The sequence below is a fragment of the Pristiophorus japonicus genome, chromosome 24, assembly GCF_044704955.1.
Source record: "Pristiophorus japonicus isolate sPriJap1 chromosome 24, sPriJap1.hap1, whole genome shotgun sequence".
Lineage (NCBI taxonomy): Eukaryota > Metazoa > Chordata > Chondrichthyes > Pristiophoridae > Pristiophorus > Pristiophorus japonicus.
The window spans coordinates 7,305,175-7,320,839 of NC_092000.1; the positions used below are offsets into that span (position 1 = coordinate 7,305,175).

The following is a 15,665-nucleotide window of genomic DNA, read 5'->3' on the forward strand; positions in this document are numbered from 1 at the left end:
GTCGGAGGGGCAGCGCTGAGGGAGCGCTGCACTGTTGAAGGGGCAGTACTGAGGGAGCGCTGCACTGTCGGAGGTGCCGTCTTTCGGATGACACATTAACCCAAGGTCCCGTCTGCCCTCTCGGGTGGACGTAAAAGATCCCACAGCACTATTTTGAAGAAGAGCAGGGGAGTTATCCCCGGTGTCCTGGGGCCAATATTTATCCCTCTATCAACATAACAAAAACAAATGATTTGGTCATTATCACATTGCTGTATGTGGGAGCTTGCTGTGCGCAAATTGGCTGCCGCATTTCCCACATTACAACAGTGACTACACTCCAAAAGTACTTCACTGGCTGTAAAGCGCTTGAGACATCCGGTGGTTGTGAAAGGCGCTACATAAATCCATTCTTTTTTTTTAAATCGAGGACAGATAGAATTTGCAAAACAACGTTAAATAAAAACAAACAATTCTTGTTCATCATAAAGTGCCAGTGGCCCATCATTAATGGGAAAGTCCATTAACTTCATCAACATAGATGCCTTTACGGGGAAGCTGGATAAACATGTGAGGGGGAAAGGAATAGAAGGATGTGTTGATGGGGTGAGATGAAGAGGGGTGGGAGGGGGCTGGTGTGGAGCATAAACACCGGCACAGAGCCGTTGGGCCGAATGGTCTGTTTCTGTGCTGTAAATACGATGTAGTTCTATTAACCTTTCTCTTGAACAGTTTATGTACAGAACACGGAGACCTAAAGCAAGAGCCAAGGCTGAAAGGAGCACTAGAGGAATGAAGAAAAAATGATTAGATTGACTTTCACCAACAATAACTTGTATTTATATAGCGCCTTTAACGTCCCAAGGAGTATTGAGACAAAATTTGATAGTGAGATGCTGTATGACAAAATTTGACACCGAGCCACACAAGGAGAAATTAGGGCAGGTGACCAAAAGCTTGGTCAAAGAGTTAGATTTTAAGGAGCATCTTAAAAGGAGGAGAGAGAGGTGGTGAGGTTTAGGGAGAGAGTTCCAGAGCTTGGGGCCCAGGCAACAGAAGGCACGGCCACAAAGATTTTAGCAGAAGAGGAGACAGAGAGTTAAGCAATTATAGTAAAGGACATAGAGGGGAAAGATATAACGAAATTTGGATTTCAACGCATTATTAGAGAGCGGAGTCATTTTATTGCTGAGCGACTAAAAAGACTCTGCTAATAAACTCTCTAACTGCTTATTCATGTTTCAATCAATGCTACATGCTCAAGTGACATTAATGCACCGGGATACCGTGTCTGTAAGATTGAATTACCCCAGACTTTTCAAGCAGAGAGGAACACGTTTTACATGGCTTTATACAGACAATAACTATTTTTTTTGGACAGCTATTAATCATGCCCAGCCTCGCTGATGTATGTCAAGCTCGTATAATGGTTATCTTTTTATTGAATCAGTGCTTGGAACCAACTCAACCTTCGAAGCAGAACAACTCCCGTCCCAGGGCCCCCGATGCAAAAGATGCCAAATATTCCACTGGACAGGTCAGGCAGGTCTGCTGGGGCCAGGCGAATATAAACTCTGCAAGGGTTCTTCTGCAGGATTTCCCCTTTACAATGGGTTTGGGATTCTCCCCCCGCCCCCCCGCTTTACAATTGGTTCCGTTGTTGCGAGAGTTCAAACACACTGGATTCAGACAGCTTGCCTCTGCAGCCAACCAAAGCCCGAGCCAAGAGCGATCATTCGGCTCAAAATACCGACTATTCCTCCAATGTTCCTTCCCCTATTCACCCCGCTGTCCGACGCCTGGGCAGGATACAACAAGTAGCTTGCCCCCGGAGGGACAAACCTTTCCTCGCGTGCTCTCGTTCTCTCGTTGCTGCGTCCTCAATCGCAACCTTTCCCGCTTGGTTACCTCTCGACTTGACTATTCCAACACACTCCGAGCTGGCCTCCCCCGTTCTAAACGAGAGGTGATCCAAAACTCGGCAGCCCGTGTAAAACTGCAGCGTAACTTCTACCCCTTGTATTGGCGGCCTTTAGAGATAAGGACCGGCATCCCATGAGCCTTTTTGATTATTTTCTGTACCTGTTCAGAACATTTTAAATGATCTCCGTAGCTGGATGTCCAAGTATCTTTGAATCGCCGCAGTTTGTGGCCTTTTAGCATTTAGAAAGCACCCTGTTCTATGCTTTTATAAAGTCCAAAGTAGACTCACGATTGCTGAGAGTGGAGGCTCAGCTCTACCCAGTCCAATATCATCATCATAGGCAGTCCCTCGGAATCGAGGAAGACTCGCTTCCACTCTAAAAGTGAGTTCTCAGTGTGTCAGCTGTGGCTCAGTGGGTAGCACTCTCACCTCTGAGTCAGAAGGTTGTGGGTTCAAGTCCCACTCCAGGAACTTGAGCGCGAAACTCTAAGCCGACACTCCCAGTGCAGTGCTGAGGGAGCGCTGCACTGTCGGAGGTGCCGTCTTTCGGATGAGATGTCAAATCGAGGGTGGACGTAAAAGATCCTACGACACTATTTTGAAGAGGAGCAGGGGAGTCACCCCCGGTGTCCTGCAGCCAATATTTATCCCTCAATCCACATCATAAAAACAGATTATTTGGTCATTATCACGTCGCTGTTTGTGGGAGCTTGCTGTGCGCAAGTTGGCTGCCGCAGTTTCCCACGTTACAACAGCGACTGCACTCCAAAAGTACTTCATTGGCTGTAAAGCGCTTTGAGACACGTCTGGTGATCGTGAAAGGCGCTATATAAATTCAAGATTCTTTCTTTCTCATACTCTTATAGACAGAGATTGGGAAGACTCCTCACCAAAACTCACAACAATGAGAACCAACCAGCTGAAAGTTTGCTTCAAACCTGTGACAGGAATCTTGTACAATTGTGGCCTCTCCCATGTGCACACACTCCCCTCCCCCTGCACCAGTCCTCCCCTCCCCTCATCTCACCGACTGGAATCGATACGCCGGTGTCACAATCTTCTTGTGCCAAACTGGCAGAGCTGCATTCCTAGCCCACTGACTGTTCCAGTTGAACAAAAAGCCCGTGTGACATTAGTAACATGGAGCGTCAGGGAGCACTTCAGTGCCGTCTCCTCGAGTTACCACCTCTCGGGACCACCCTCTGGTGAGGTCGCCAATTCTGGTTGGACACACTCCTGGAGGTTTCGTCACATGACCTCCTGCCTCCAACCTCCCAGCCCGGTCAAACGGATTTTTTTTTCCTCCCCCACCATCTCCAATATTTTTACAACTAAGAAACAAAAAGTCTTCAAAGAAAATGAAGAAGATACACAACTATGTTAATGCCCCGGTGATATTTCTCTCCCAGCAGTGTCCCGGAGATTAATCTTTAGTTCCTGGAGAGTCCAGGGCAAACCTGGAGGAGTTGGCAACCCTAACCTCAGGATGTCCCAGAGCACCTTACAGCCAATGAAGTACTGCTGTCAATATGGGCTGTATTCAATACTGTGGGTGATAGTTGCTGACTAATAATCCACGGAACATTACTGAGAAATACCACTTCTAGAGATAATATTCATCCTTAAACGAAAGACAGACTTGCATTTCTATAGCGCCTTCCACAACCTCAGGACATCCCAAAACTTTGCGGCCAATAAAATACTCTAAAGTGCAGTCATGAAGGAAACGCAGCAGCCAATTTGCGCAGAGCAAGCTCCCACCAAAAGCAATGTGATAATGTCCAGATCATATGTTTTTGTGATGCTGACTGAGGGATTAACATTGGCCAGGGCACCGGGGAGAACTTCAAAATAGTGCCGTGGGATCTTTTACGTCCACCTGAGAGTGTAGATGGGGCCTCGGGTTAAACGACGGCACCTCTGACAGTACGGCACTCCCTCAGCACTGCCCCCCCCCCCGACAGTGTAGCGCTCCCTCAGTACTGCCCCTCCGACAGTGCGGTGCTCCCTTAGTACTGCCCCTCCGACAGTGCTGTGCTCCCTCAGTACTGCCCCTCCGACAGTGCGGCGCTCCCTCAGTACTGCCCCTCCGACAGTGTGGCGCTCCCTCAGTACTGCCCCTCCGACAGTGCGGTGCTCCCTTAGTACTGCCCCTCCGACAGTGTGGTGCTCCCTTAGTACTGCCCCTCCGACAGCGCAGCACTCCCTCAGTGCTGCCCCTCCGACAGTGCAGCACTCCCTCAGTACGGCCCCTCCGACAGTGTGGCGCTCCCTCAGTACTGCCCCTCCGACAGCGCAGCACTCCCTCAGTGCTGCCCCTCCGACAGTGCAGCACTCCCTCAGTACGGCCCCTCCGACAGTGTGGCGCTCCCTCAGTACTGCCCATCCGACAGTGCGGCGCTCCCTCAGCACTGCCCCTCCGACAGTGTGGCACTCCCTCAGCACTGCCCCTCCGACAGTGCGGTGCTCCCTCAGCACTGCCCCTCCGACAGTGCGGTGCTCCCTCAGCACTGCAATGGGAGTGTCAACCAAGATTTTTATGCTCAAATCCCTGCATTGGAACTTGAAGCCACAACATTAAGATTCAGAGACGAGGGTGCTGCCCACTGAGCCACGGCTGACCGTGCGGAGCAAGTTGATTGGATACTCGATTACACCCCCACCTTCCTGCGGGTCATTGACGCCCCAACGTGAGAAAGCCCTCAGGCCCAGTCCCTTTGGGAGGGAAATGCTTCCATTTGAGTATCAAGAATGTAACGAGATAATGTATAGCGCCCTCTAGCTAGGAGGTCCGCTGGGTGGGCCATGTCGTACACACACCCGAAACAAGACTCCCAAAGCAAGCGCTCTACTTGGAACTCCGACACGGCAAGCGAGCCCAAGATGGGCAGAGGAAACGTTTCAAGGACACGCTCAAAGCCTCCTTGATAAAGTGCAACATCCCCACCGACACCTGGGAGTCCCTGGCCAAAGACCAGTCCGCCCTAAGTGGAGGAAGAGCATCCGGGAGGGCGCTGAGCACCTCGACTCTCATCGCCGAGAGCGTGCAGAAACCAAGCGCAGGCAGCGGAAGGAGCGTGCAGCAAACCTGTCCCACCCTCCCTTTACCTCAACGACTATCTGTCCCACCTGTGACAGGGACCGTAATTCCAATATTTTAGAGTGGAAGCAAATCTTCCTCGATTCCGAGGGACTGCCGATGATGATAGGGGGCTGGATTGAGAGAGAGGGTCTGTGAAGGAATGCCATCTCAAGCTCTGCAAGGCTGTCATATCTAATTGCATACATGAGGTATTGCTTTCAAACCTTCCCTGCTGTCAACACCCTTCTGTTCTGAAGATGGAAGGAGTCCACATGGCTGCATGGGCCACCATTACCGAAGAAGCATTTATTGCCCAGCAGAATTCTTTAATCTTCAGAACAGAAGGGCTGTCGCCAGCAGGGAAGGTTTTAAAGGAATATCTTACATCTGCAATTAGATATGACAGCCTTGTCGAGCTCACGATGGTGTTCCTTCACAGACCCTCTCTCTCAATACAGCGCCAAGAGAGAAGTTAGAATCGGCTCAAGGGAGATCTGAGAGACTTTTGAAATGATTGACTATTATAAAGAAGTTAACTACTCATTTATATTGAAGCTAAATTTAATTCATTTTTGTTTCTTCAAGAAAGGAAAGGTGTAACGAGATAATGTTTAGTGCCCTCTAGCTAGGAGTTTTTTTTTTCAAAAATATACTTTATTCATATAAAATTTTCACAATACATTGGAAAATAGCTCAGTACATTGCGGTCATACAATTCGTTTGGATGCTGACAGCAGTTCTATACAATGAACTAGCGTGCATTTCATTTCAAGGTACAGTTTAGTACATTCCGTAAATCACGTTACATGTAGTACTGTGCAAATAAGGATATTACATGGAGCAGAGGAGAACAGGTTTACATTACATTCCAGGATACATTTCCTCTAGCTAGGAGCTATCGAACTATTGTATACCACCCCTCTAGCTAGGAGATTTAGGGAGCTGTATTGAGAAAGAGGGTCTGTGAAGGAACGCCATTTTAAGCTCCACATGTCTGTCTGAGATCACCCAAATAAATAGAGTTAAGTTGAACTAAGAGTGTTCAAGAGACTATTAAATACGAAGACGATATCCCACCAAACGGAGGCCTCGTCAGTCTGTCGCAGAGAGTTAAAATGCCATCCTGGCCGCTCCTAGCAAGAACACGGTTGTGTCGGGTCACAGATGAAAGGGGGGTGGGGGGGGGGGAACGGGTTTAGAGAGAAGGTTTATACGGTTGGACATACTGTAGATGTGTCAGTGCAGTGTAACTGAGCTCGTTAATCTCATTGATGTGTACTGTACCTCTTGATCAATGGAATGTTAATTTGATGTCAATCCAATTAATGTTTTAAAGGAGGTGTAATTAACCTTTGAATCAAGGAAACTTCAGAACAAGGAATAGGAATTTATCTTCCTTTGAAGGGAAGTCACATCAATTGACAATTGCAAGTTACACGGGATATACGGCACAGACACAGGCCAGTCAACCCAACCAGAGCCTCCTCCTGTCTTTCCTCATCTAGCACCAACAACTTGTATTTATATAACATCTTTCACGTAGTGAAATATCCCAAGGCGCTTCACAGGAGTGTTATGAGATTAAAAATTTGACACCAAGCCGCACAAGGAGAAATTAGGGCAGGTGACCAAGAACTTGGTCAAAGAGGTCGGTTTTAAGAAGCGTCTTGAAGGAGGAAAGGTGGAAAGAGAGGTGGAGAGGCGGAGAGGTTTAGGGAGGGAGTTCCAGAGCTTGGGGCCCAGGCAACAGAAGGCACGGCCACCGATGATGGAACGATTATAATCAGGGATGCTCAGGAGGGCAGAATTTGAGGAGCGCAGACATCGGGGTTTGTGGAGCTGGAGGAGGTTACAGAGATAGGGAGGGGCGAGGCCATGGAGGGATTTGAAAACAAGGATGAGAATTTTGAAATCGCGCCGTTGCTTAACCCGGAGCCAATGTAGGTCAGTGAGCACAGGGGGTGATGGGTGAATGGGACTTTGTGTGGGTAAAGAAGTTTCTCCTGAATTCCCTATTGGATTTCTTGGTGACGATCTTATATTGACGGCCTCGAGTTATGCTCTTCCCCACAAGTGGAAACATTCTCTCTGTATCCATTCTTATCAAAACCTTTCACAATATTGAAGACCTGTATTAGGCACCCCCTCCACCCGATGTGTATATGCTCAGAAGCTGAGCGGAGATGTGTGCTGCGGGGCTGGAGCAGGAGGAGCAGAGCCCCAAGGGGGTGAAAAAGCATGTAGGGGCAAAGTCTAAAATACAAAGAGAAAAACACTGGGATCGATCAGCAGGTCAGGCAGCATCTGCAGAGAGAGAAAAAACAGAGCCAACAGCTCAGGTTGCCGAAAACCTTTCATCAGCCCAGCCGGGGAGCTCGGTCAGACTGAGCCAGCACGCGAACGGGAGGAGTGCCGTCTGACTTGGCCGCCAACGTTGCTGTTAAGCTGCGAGGCCGTGCAAAGGTCTGGCGGTCCCGTGCACACCAGCTTTTTGACTGAACAAACCGCGCATACGTGAAAATTTCAACGGGCCGCGCAGCCAGTTAAAGGGCCCGCGTATCAAAAGAAAAATTTGCGGGAATATTGACTGGGACTGCCTGCTCTGGGAAGCTTACACACGGGGTGCAGCAGGGATGGCGGAGTCTATTCGCCGTGGTTACGTGTAACCTCTTTTATGGTGATTAATGACTGATGTCATCATAACATAAAGAACATGTGTTATTATGTTCTGAATTGGGAAAAAGCTAATTTTGCTCAGTTAAGGAGTGATTTGGCCACAGTGGACTGGAAACAGCTACTTGTGGGTAAAATCAGTGTCGGAACAGTGGGAGGCATTCAAGGAGGAGATCCGGAAGGCTCGAGTCAAACATGTGCCCTTAAAGAAAAAGGCTGGGAAAAATAATTCTACAGCCCCTTGGATGTCTAGGCACTTACAGGGGAGGATTAAGAGAAAAAGGGACGCTTATGTCATATACCAACGGCTAAATACTTTAGAATCTTTAGAGGAATATAGAAAGTTAAGAGGAAAAATTAAAGAGGATATTAAATGCTAAGAGAGAGCACGAGAAATTCTTGGCCAGTAAAATTAAGGAAAACCCCAAGATGTTCTATAAATATATTAAGAGTAAGAGGGTAACTAAAGACAGAGTAGGGCCTATTAGAGACCATGAGGGTAATCTTTGTGTGGAGGCGGAAGATGTTGATCGGGTTCTTAACGAATACTTTGCATCTGTTTTCACAAAGCAAAGGGGCAATGCAGATACAGCTATGGAGGAGGAGTGTGATATTATGGACGAAATAAATATAGTGAGAGGGGAAGTATTAAGGGGTTTAGCAGCTTTGAAAGTAGATAAGTCCCCAGGCCCGGATGAAATGCATCCCAGGCTGTCGAGCAAAGTAAAGGAGGAAATAGCAGAGGCCTTGACCATCATTTTCCAGTCCTCTTTGGATCTGGGCATGGTGCCAGAGGATTGGAGGACTGCTAATGTAGTTCCCTTGTTTAAGAAGGGAGAAAGGGATAGGTTGAGTAATTACAGGCCTGTCAGCCTAACCTCAGTGGTGGGAAAACTATTGGAAAAAATCCTGAAAGACAGGATAAATCTGCATTTGGAAAGGCAAGGATTAATTAGGGACAGTCAGCACGGATTTGTTAAGGGAAGATCGTGTTTGAATAACGTGATTGAATTTTTTGAGGAGGTAACTAAGAGGGTCAATGAGGGTAGTACGTACGGTGTAGTGTATATGGACTTTAGCAAAGCTTTAGATAAGGTCCCACATGGTAGACCGGTCATGAAGGTTAAAGTCCATGGGATCCAGGGCAAAATGGCAAGTTGGATCCAAAATTGGCTTTGAGGTAGGAAGCAAAGGGTAATGATTGATGGATGTTTTTGTGACTGGAAGGATATTTCCAGTGGGGTTCTGCAGGACTCAGTACTGGGATCCTTGCTTTTTGTGGTATATATCAACAATTTAGATTTGAATATAGGGAGTATGATTAAGTAGTTTGCAGATGACACTAAAATTGGCTGTGTAGTTGATAATGAAGAGGAAAGTAATGGGTTGCAGGAGGATAGCAATCTACTGGTCAGGTGGGCAGAGCAGTGGCAAATGGAATTTAATTCAGAGAAGTGTGACGTGATGCATTTTGGGAGGACTAATAAGGAAAGGGTATACACATTAAACAGTAGGCCACTTAATAGTGTAGATGAACAAAGGGATCTTGGAGTGCTTGTCCACGGATCCCTGAAAGTAGCAGGCCAGGTGGATAAGGTGGTTAAGAAGGCATACGGAATGCTTGCCTTTATTGGCTGAGGCATAGAATATAAGAGCAGGGAGGTTATGCTTAAATTGTATAATACTTTGGTTAGGCCACAGCTGGAGCAGTTGGAACTGCGTGCAGTTCTGGTCGCCGTATTATAGGAAGAATGTGTTTGCACTCGAGAGGGTGCAAAGGAGATTTACTAGGATGCTGCCTGGAATGGAGAATCTTAGTTATGAGGACAGATTGGATAGGCTGGGTTTGTTCTCATTGGAACAGAGGAGATTGAGAGACCTCATTGAGGCGTACAAAATATTGAGGGTCCTGGACATAATGGATCATAAGGGTCCATTTTCATTGGTGGAGGGGTCTATTATGAGGGGGCATAGTTTTAAGGTGGTTGGTGGAAGGTTTAAAGGGGATTTGAGATGGGGTTTCTTTATGCAGAGGGTTGTGGGGATCTGGAACTTGCTGCCTGGAAGAGTGGTAGATGCAGAAACCCTCACCACTTTTAAGAGATGGTTGGATGGGCACTTAAAGTGCAGTAACCTGCAGGGTCATGGACCTAGGGCTGGTAATTGGGATTAGACTAGATGACCTTTTGTTGGATGGCGCAGATATAATGATAAGTACTGCAGGGAATCGAATACGGCCAGGGTGATCTCCTGGACCAGTGTCGATCGCTTGGATGAGTCGGAGAGGGATTTTCCCAGCTTTTTTCTCCCCAAATTTTATCTGCTTTTTGCCTCTCCCAGGAGATCACATGGCTCCGGTTGGGGTGGAGTGTAGATATTTTCAGTATAAGGGGTGTTGCAGTTGTGAGAGGCGGGCTGGTTGGGCTGGGTGCTCTTTGCCTTTCCGTCATTGTTCATAGGTTTATATGTAACCTTAAGGGCTGCTGACCGAGGGCCGTGCGGCTCTTTGTCGGCCGGTGCGGACACGATGGGCCGAAATGGCCTCCTTCTGCGCTGTAAATTTCTATGTTTCAATAAGAATTAGGATCAGGCCATTCGGCCCCTCGAGCCTGCTCCGCCATTCAATGAGATCATGTCTGATCTTCGACCTCAACTCTGCTTTCCTGCCCGATCCCCATATGCCTTGATTCCCTTAATATCCAAACATCTATTGATCTCTGTGTTGAATATGATCAACGACTGAGCCTCCACAGCCCTCTGGGACACAGAGAATTCCAAAGATTCACCACCCTCGGAGTGAAGAAATCTCTCTTCATCTCAGTCCTAAATAGCCAACCCTTTATTCTGAGACTCTGAACCCTGGTTCTAGACTCCCCAGCCCGGGGAAACAACCTCCTTGCATCTATCCTGTCAACCTCTGTAAGAATTGTGTGTGTTTCAATGAGATCACCTCTCATTCTTCCAAACTCTAGAGAATATAGGCCTAGTCTGCTCAATCTCTCCTCATAGGACAATCCCCCCCATCCCAAGAATCAGTCTGGTGAACCTTTGTTGCACTCCCTCAATGGCAAATATATCACCCTTCAGAGATATCAAGTGGCCCCTTATTATAAACTCCAAATTAACCCATTAAAAAAAAAATGAAACGTATCAAATCAGATTCTAATTATTTCCCGGGAGGGGATTATTATATAGGGGTGATGAGGCACTCCAGTCCCTCTGGCGTCCACCTCCCGTATCAGTGGACACCGCGTGCTCCATCTCCAGGGACACCCTGGCGCGAATGTAGCCGCGGAAGAGAGGCAGGCAGTCGGGCTGATCGGGTCCCTGGTTTCACGCAACCCCTTCTATTATCCAGCTCATGACAGGAAGAGGGAACCAACGGTAAGCTCTGTGATGCCAACAGGCGTTAAGAAGAGGGTCAGAATAAGAGAGTTTACTGACAGATAATCCGCCCAACAATACCCTGCTTTACAGGGACAGAATATGCCTGTGTGCATTATAACGGAATAGTTACAATAAGGAGGGTGCAGTGCATTGCACACCTGTGTCTTGGGACATTAAAGGCGCTATATAAATGCAAGTTGTTGAACTTTACCTCTTTGGCTGTAGAGCGCTTCGGGACGTCCTGAGGTGGTAAAAGGCGCTAGAGAAATGCAGGTTCTTTCTCAAACATTGAAATGTTCAAGACTGGAAAAAGACCATTTTAATCCATCTGGGCAACCTCGCAGCTCAAGAATTGAATACACGGTTCACGACCTCGATCCCACCCTCAGCCCGATTACAGTGTTCGACCTGACTGATGATAACAGAGGAAATAAGAATGTAAGAAATAGGAGCAGGAGTCAGCCATTCGGCCCCTCGAGCCTGCTCCGCCATTGAATAGGATCACGGCTGATCTGATCATGGACTCCGCTCCACTTCCCCGCCCGCTCCCCATAACCCTCGACTCCCTTATCGTTCAAAAATCTGTCGATCTCCGCCTTAAATATATTCAATGACCCAGCCCCCACAGCTCTCTGGGGCAGAGAATTCCACAGATTCACCACCCTCAGAGAAAAAATTCCTCCTCATCTCCGTCTTAAATGGGCGGCCCCTCATTCTGAGACTGTGACCCCCCCTGGTTCTAGATTTCCCCACGAGGGGGAAACATCCTCTCTGCATCAGCCCCCTCAGAATCAGAATCTCAGAACACTACCTTGCCCGAGAGGCTGAAGTTTCGTGACTAACGGGGGGGGTAAGAGAGACACATTAATAAGCGGTCAGAACCGCCATTTCGCTTACCTCAGTCAAGCGATCATCTCCGGTTCAGTGACGAGAACAAGCCTGTTGGATAAAGTACAGACAGAGCGCAGTCCCTTCGAGCAGAAAATGGTTGGAACGACCTCTTTGTTGGAGCCCTGCGATATCACTGCGACAAAGTTAATGAGCGGATGAAGTAACCCACCATCATCGGCAGTCCCTCGAGTCGAGGATGACTTGCTTCCACGTCAGAAAGTTCACAGGCGTTTCAATGAAAGACCTGATATTCCAGGTCCCGAACTACATCCTGAAGGTAACTCTCAAAAGGGAATCGGTTAAATAGTTGAAGCGGTAAATTTTCAGGGGAAAGAGCGGGGAAATGAGACTAGGTGGTTAGCTCTTTCACAGAGCTGCACAGGCAGAGCGTTCCCGATCACAACAACTCGCCGCGTAAAAACATTCTCCTCATCTCCCCCTCTGGTTCTTTTGCCAATGGCCTTCAAACCTGTGACCTCTGGTTGCCGATTCTCCCTACTCTTCATGATTTTGAACGCTTCTTTTAAATCTCCTCTTGACCTTCTCTGCTCTAAGGAGAACAACCCCAACCCCTCTAGACTCTCCATCATCTTCATAGGCGGTCCCTCAAAGCGAGGATGACTTGCTTCCACGCCAAAAAGGGAGGAGTTCACAAGTGTTTCAATGAAGGACCTAATATTCCAGATCCTGAACAACATCCTGAAGGGTGGAAGATGCCCTGTGCGTGGATTTTTTTAACGTGGGGTGACCGTTGCACACCAGCCACCACACGGGGCTTGACAGAGCGAGGTCTTGGTCCAGTGGCAAAAGTTAACCAGGACGACTGGGGACCTGCTCTGCTGCATGGACCTAGTGCGCACACATATCGCACAGTGTGGGCTGGGCCCGTGCTGCCCCTGGGCTCTCCCCTCTCCTGGGCCCCGAACTCACGGCTCTCCTGGGCCCCGCTCACGTCCCTCTACAATCTCTCGCCGCTCCTGCGCCCCGACCAGAAGGTCGAAACTACCTTTTAAGTTGCGCGGTTTACAAAGGCCTCGAGTGATTCATGAAAACGGTTTCATACCATTCACGCATTCTATCTTTTTTCTTTTTGTTGTCAATTTGACAGACTCCAGATAGTGGCGGTCACCCTTGCGATTTTACGGGTCGCGCCGAAGTCATCTCCTTTGGAGGACAGGCCAACGGGGCAGGAAGCCAAAAGCAATGAGATGACCTCAACCCCTGACCTCGCAAAGGTCAAATCAAGATATCTGTCTCGTTCTCTCCAGACCTTCGTGTGTTTTGCTAAAAAGGGAAATCAGAGAAACAAACCCTGAAGACCTGAATGAGCGCAACATGATCTCAAACCGCCAACGGCGATGATATCGGGACACTAATTATGCAAATATTGGAACAATGTATTTACACGTTTCCAGTAAAGCTGGATTAGTCTGCTTTGCCTCAGGTCGGTCGACCCAAGATCTTAAATATTCCGGAGATAGATACCACTGAAATCACACGTGGAAAAGCGAAGGAGTGCTCAACAGCCAGTTGCAGTAAACACCGAGGTTCCTTCAGTATGGTTGAATCCTCCTTCCTCACAGACATGAAGGAGTTAAGATGTCGGACTTATCCGCTCCTCCCAGCTCCTGTACTTGTAAATCAGGGTCCTCCTGTAAATCTTGCACTCGAATGCACCCTGATTTATAGTATGCACCCATCACCATTTGCAGCTAAACTGCGTCATATACTCAATGATTTACGATATATTCACCGCACTTTTTCACATTATGGAACTCTCTCAGTCTTTCACACTGAATCACATCAGAAGACAGTGGCTTTAGTAAAGAACGGCTTGTATTTTTACCGCATCTTACATGACCTCTGGATGTTCCTTCACAGCCAATGAAGTACTTTTGGAGTGTAGTTACTGTTGTAATGTGGGAAGTGCAGCAGCCAATTTGGGCACAACAAGCTCCCACAAACGGCAATGAGATAATGACCAGATAATTTGTTTTAGTGATGTTGGTTGAGGGATAAATATTGGTCAGGACACCAGGGAGAACTGCCTCAAAATAGTGGGATCTTTTACATCCACCTGAAAGAGCAGACGGGGCTTCGGTTTAGCGTCTCATCATAAAGACAGCACCTACAACAGTACTGCCCCTCCGACAGTGCGGCGCTCCCTCAGTACTGCCCCTCCGACAGTGCGGCGCTCCCTCAGTACTGCCCCTCCGACAGTGCGGCGCTCCCTCAGTACTGCCCCTCCGACAGTGCGGCGCTCCCTCAGTACTGCCCCTCCGACAGTGCGGTGCTTCCTCAGTACTGCTCCTCCGACAGTGCGGCGCTCCCTCAGTACTGCCCCTCCGACAGTGCAGTGCTCCTTCAGTACTGCCCCTCCGACAGTGCGGCGCTCCCTCAGTACTGCCCCTCCGACAGTGCGGCGCTCCCTCAGTACTGCCCCTCCGACAGTGCGGCGCTCCCTCAGTACTGCCCCTCCGACAGTGCGGCGCTCCCTCAGTACTGCACTGGGAGTGTCAGCCTAGATTTATGTGCTCAAGTCCCTGGAGTGGACTTGAACCCACAACCTTCTGACTCAGAGGCGCATGTGCTGCCCACTGAGCCACAGCTGACACTTCAACATGGGCCTATTCAGCTACTTGTTAGAGGATGGAGTATCATATTCACGACAGCCAAAACCTCAGTGGTTTGGAGCTAGATCCTAATCAACGTCTGTGGTTTAAGGTATTGCAAAACTACCAGGGGTCCTGGGAGCAGCAGCCAGCATCATCGCAGCACGTGTGTGATGACCACCAGGTGAGATATTGAAGCTACGTCAAACACTTTACAGCCAATCGAGTTTAGAATCACGGAACGGTTCCAGTGCGGGAGGAGGCCATTTGTCCCGTCGAGCCCGTGCCGGCTCTCTGCAAGAGCCCTTCAGCCAGTCCCACTCCCCCGCCCTTTCCCCGTAACCCTGCACATTATTTGTCCTTCAGGCACTTATCCAACTCCCTTTTGAAAGCCACGGCCTCCACCAGCCTCTCAGGGTTCGGACACCTACCAAGCTGAAAGTTCTGGATCAAAAGAGCATGATTGAGAACCCCATCTTTCTATGAATGAAAAGTCGCGGCTCTGCCCTCTCCCAGTGAAATTTGTCAGAGCTGGTGCTGAATCCATGGGCCAAGTGGTCTCCTTCTGTGCAGTACTATTTCATGATTCTATAAACAGCAGTGAGGTCCTTAGAGCATTGGGGTTGCCAAGGAAGGGAGCTCGTTCCCCGAACAGTGGAAGAATCTTCCTTTCTAACCAGATTCCAGTCGTCTCGACATGTCCCTTAGCATCGAACAGCTGTAAATGAGTTTACTTTTTCGATCGACAGGAAGTTGCTACACATTTTAATGTGTGCACCTGGGAGTATGCTCACAGGTTTGTACAGCTGTTCCATTATTTGAAGGGGCCGCTCCTCAAATTCTGGTTGCACTTAAGTCCCACACTCCTGATCTTTGGGCACCCTGTGCGGAGGGGAGCGGGCAGGTCGGTAGGCCTCCTCGTAGGACTGCTCCTGGGCCTGGCCAAGCGGGCCATCAGCCGGTCCAGGCAGCGGGCGGTCGAGGGGGCCGTTCAGCCCGACTGCCTGTCTCTTCCGCGGTTACATCCGAGCCAGGGTGTCCCTAGAGATGGAGCACGCGGTGTCCACCGGTACGCTCGCGGCCTTCCGCGAGAGGTGGGCACCGGAGGGACTAGAGT

General features: G+C 48.8%; 1 protein-coding gene across 1 annotated transcript in view; it reads right to left on the minus strand.

The window, feature by feature from the left end:
- LOC139238017 (collagen alpha-1(XI) chain-like) overlaps positions 1–15,665 on the minus strand; it is a 294,478-nt gene that overhangs the window by 238,641 nt on the left and 40,172 nt on the right. The window lies entirely within an intron of this gene.